At 40.0% G+C, this 4,850-nt stretch overlaps 1 pseudogene; it reads left to right on the forward strand.

Annotated features, from left to right (window-relative positions):
* The first annotated feature begins 3,653 nt into the window (after positions 1 to 3,653).
* On the forward strand, positions 3,654 to 4,408 carry LOC103661849 (annotated as a pseudogene).
* The last annotated feature ends 442 nt before the right edge of the window (positions 4,409 to 4,850 follow it).

The raw sequence follows: 4,850 nt of genomic DNA on the forward strand, positions 1-4,850 counted from the left end.
AAAGCTGCAGTGGGAATCATTTGCAATACATAAATGTATCAAATCAACATGCTGTACACCATAAACTCACACAATGTTATAAGTTAATTATATCTCAATAAAACTGAGGCAAAATTTTAAATGATTTAAGAAATAACAGAGTTCCTGGCATTACATTCCAAGAGAAATTTATCCTAGAAATTCTGGACTCATAAATAAACACCAAATTGAAAGGCATCCAAATGCATAGCCGATTCTCTTCCACGGGAGCTTGCAGCTACTTTATCTAGTTGAGCACTGGCTGTGATGAACAGTTCCCATTTGTCAGTGGTTCCCAGCCTCTGGTGGGACCCCTAGTGGTCCATGGAGTTATTGCAAAGGGTCCATGAATCTAGATTCTAGACGCATAATTTCAGGAGTGAAAAATTAATGTTTTGTGCAAATGTACCAATATTTTTTAAAAATGTAAAGATGACTAGAACTAGCAAAATATAAATCTATATGAAAGAATACTAAATTCACACTAGCTTTTGGTTATTATATATTTTCTTAGATTCTACTAATAAAATTGTTAAGATTTGATATTACAGGTAGGTCCTTTTGCTTGACAGAGCTGTGAACCATCACTGGTGCAGATGGTCTAGATGGTGTTACTGCTCTGAGCAGAGAAGGCAGACTCCCCACCCCCACCCCTACCCCTTCCCTAGTCACTACTCTCAATAACTGTTTTTCATGTTCTGAGATGAGCTCCAAGAAAGGCACCCATGTGCTCAGATGCGCTGAGGCTTTGTTCGGTAATCAGCTTTGTGGTTTTAGGAGGCCCAAAAGAACTTCATGGCTTTCCACTCTGAGCACTTTGTTCAGGAAGCTTAAGAGACTTGTTGTGGTTTCAGAAATGACATGCTTGAAGTTCTGGAGTTGGCGCAAACTACTGTTCCTGCTCAAACGGATGGTAGGAAGAGAGGCAGCCATAGGGGCTGGTGGCCCAAAAACCGAAGCTGTGGTTATCTCCACAGACAACGGCTCTTTAGCAAGCTTGCAATTGCTCCATACCCCTTTCATGTGGGCAAAGAAAAAACTTTATCAGACAGAGAGTCTCTATTCTCTTGAAACGCTGGGGTAAGAGGAGAGGAAGTTGGGCAGTAGATCGGAGCAGAATTTACAATAGGGAAAATCACGTTTCTGTTGAGTTCTTCCTTATCACAGGGGCGACTCCACTCCCCTGGATGCGTCACAGATGCTTGTGTGCTGGCTGAGGCTCAGACTGTGACACAAGGCCCCCAGGGAGGAGAAGGCAGAGCTCTCTGAAGCAAGCCTGAAGTCTCAAGCCACTGTGCTCTGGATCACCTGTCTTGGCTTGCAGCCAATGGCTGCAAGATTCCAAAGCTAAAATGGGCATTGCAAAGCCTTGTGAGAGAAACACTGTTACACAGTATTTCAGCCTTTGCCGTTGCTGCAGTGCCTCTAAACAAGCCATCCAATCACCACCCAAGGACAAGCTGACACATTTGTTAAGCAAACTACCAAGGTCACATTTTGTATGTCTTTAGTTATAACTCTGAGGGCACATATACACATATAAATGTGAGCATCTAACCAAAAATGTCTTTTCTGCTATTTATCATAGCCCCTCAGTTGTACCATTGGAAATTTATTTCTTTGAGTCAAAAGTCTTTCGATCTCTCTTAGACAAGCATTCTGAGGCACCTGGGTGGTGCAGTCCATTGAGCAGCTGACTCTTGGTTTCTGCTCTGGTCCCAATCTCAGGGTCATGAGATCAAGCCCCACATCAGGCTTGAACTCTGTGCAGAGTCTGCTTGAGTCTCTTTCCCTCTCCCTCTGCCTCTCCCTACCTCTCTTTCTCTTACTTTCTCTCTAAAATAAATAAAATAAATCTTAAAAAAAAAAAAGAATACAAACATTCTGGTGGGTATATCTGGTAGGAATAGAGGAAATGACTGGTGTCTGAAGGTGAGGCAGAGTGCTGGAATGGAATGATAAAAGAAAATAAAAAGACCAGACAGATTGTGCTTACAGCTTGGAATGCTTCGAATAGTAATCCCTATGGTCAGAAACAGGGTGGCTAAAGGCAAAACCACAGCCTGGACAGAGTCTGACTAGCCTAAGGCCCAAATTCTCAGCTCCGCTTCCTTTCCTGCCAGAGCCTCCTCCCCTCTGACTGACCTAACATCATACTTTAAACTCTTTCCTTACTCCCTTTGCTCCAGCAAACCTGTCATACAAAAAGCACTGAACCAAGATCATCCCTATCTTGATTCTTTAAGTAAGGAATTCCACTTCTGTTTTCTCATATAAGAGAGGGTTAGTGCCATCATGGTTCCCTGATGCTAAAATAACAAACAGACAAACAGAAACATATCTTTCTTGCCTTTCTGAAATCTGGAAACATTTTTAAATGTGTACATTTAATATGGTAGTGTTTCTTTTTTATATATATCTCAAAAAGCTGTTACTAATAAATACATGACGTATCTTCTGATTAATAGTCCCATAGAATTTATATGTATAGTTTGTTTTTGTTTTGTTTTCGTTTTGGTCTTTCTCACAAGTTAATGTAAGGAATGAATGTGATAATTCTCGTGAAAACTTGGCAGTATATCAAAGTAGGCAATAAAATGCCATGGGATTTTTTTCCTAAAAGGCCTCCTGTCTCTTGAATGATGGTTCAAACGATTCCCAATGACATCCTGTGCAACAGACACATGAGGCTCTCTTTCCTAAAGGCACAATGTTACTAGGTCGGGTTCTATTATTAGAAAACTCTTTAATATCGTAAAAATGTCCTGATCATTAAAATAAAAGAGAGAAAATACAAATGTATGTTCTTATAAACATTAAAAGTAAATATAATATAAATTGCATATGTTATGTATATCATATACATTAATTAATATATATTAAAAGGAAGCATTATAGATAGATGTTCCTTTAGGGATTTTTCTGCATGGTCTTGGTTGACCAAGGCTTCTTAAAATATGAATCCAATGAGATTTTGATAGGAAATGTCTGTTTATTTTCCAAAATATCCCATAGAAAACATAGTTGGTCTTGATTACTCTATGACTTGTTAAGGTATGATGACTGCTTTAGAGATGATGGCTGTTGGGGTTCTGGCAGACCAAGGCTTGACTACAGACCAACCTTGTGGTACCTCTCAGTGATACCACATAAATGGCCCCCACTCTTCTTCCTGGTCTATTCTTTAGAAAATTTTTATATAGGAGGTATTCTATCTCAAGTCTCAGACTTTTAGGATATATAGTGTCAGGGCTACTGGGGGTCTGACTGTGGTCAGCATTTTCAGATTCCAAGAATTTGATTTTCCTGAAGTTAGATGTAAATTCTTGGCAATCAGGATTCAAAGTTAGAACCCCTGGCCTTGTGTCCTGTGGGAATATTTTTGGTTACAAAAATACGTTATTTGTTGAATAACTACTGTGTGCTAAGTTCTATACTAGATATGAGATATGCAAAGATGAATACATGCTCTTATAAACTGATAAGAAAATATGATAAGGACATGAACTACAAATTCACAGAAGAAAATTCCAAAAGGTCAATAAACATTTAAATGTATGTGATTCACTAGCAATTAAAAATATGTAAGTTAAGGGTGTCTGTGGGGAGCCTGGTGCTGCCAGACACAGGTGACCATGTGGCAGCTGCTGGCTTGAGCCAGGGGACCACTCCTGTGAGCAGCGTTGTCAGATTCTTGGGCAGCCCCACCTCCCATTGCTGGGCTACAGATGCTGCTCCAGGAGGCAACTTTTGAAGATGTTTCCATTCCTGAAAAGCCCAAGATTAGATTTGTTGAAAGGGCACCATTTGTGCCAAAAGTGAGAAGAGAATCTAAAAACTTGACTGACATATATGGACCTTCTACTGAAGCTACTGAGTTCACAGAAGGCAGTTTTGCAATCTTGGCACTTGGTGGTGGTTACCTCCATTGAGGCCATTTTGAAATGATGTGCCTGACAATGAACCACTCTATGGACCCCAAGAACATGTTTGCCTTATGGAGAGTACCAGCCCCTTTGAAGTCCATCACATGCAAGGGTATGAGGCAGCACACGGGGGAGGCAGAAGTGCCTTTGGCTACAACGTGACTCCTATGAAGGTTGGACATCTCATTATAGAGATGGGTAGGCATTGTGAATTCAAAGAGTTACAACGTTTCCTTAATCAGGTTGCCCACAAATTGTCCTTCTCAGCAAAAGCTGTGTGCATGAGACTCTAGAGAAGATGTGGAAAGATCAAGAGGAATGAGAATAGAACAACCAAAACCTCTAGATTTTTGAGCATATAGCCACTGCCAAACCTGGGGATATGGAAAGTCCTGAGCCTGTATGACTTGACCCAGAAGGGGAGGTCCTGGGGCAAATTCTATATGCCTGAATATGTGTGGTGAGAATGTGAGAAATAAATGTACAAGGCTACTGAGAGAGAAAAAAATCTACATTTTTATTCCCCTCAGCCTACCCTTAAAGTCTTCAGGTAGCTTTGGTGTCTAACCAAGGAGCAACATATGAATAAATGATTTCTAAAAAATTGTACAATATTGATTGATTTTTTAAATCTTTTTCAAGTTTTTATTTAAATTCCAGTTAGTTAATATGCAGTGTAATATTAGTTTCAGGTGTAGGATTTTGTGATGCATCACTTACATACAATTAAGTAATGCTCATCACAACTGCCCTCCTTAATCCCTATCACCCATTTAACCCATGCTCCCACCCACCTCCCCTCCAGTAACCCTCAGTTTGTTCTCTGTAATTAAGAGGCTGTCTTCTGATTTGTCTCTCTTTTTTTTTGCCCACTATGTTCATCTGTTTTGTTTCTTAAATACGAGT

The sequence above is a fragment of the Ursus maritimus genome, unplaced genomic scaffold (assembly GCF_017311325.1).
Source record: "Ursus maritimus isolate PB19 unplaced genomic scaffold, ASM1731132v1 scaffold_11, whole genome shotgun sequence".
NCBI classification, from domain to species: domain Eukaryota; kingdom Metazoa; phylum Chordata; class Mammalia; order Carnivora; family Ursidae; genus Ursus; species Ursus maritimus.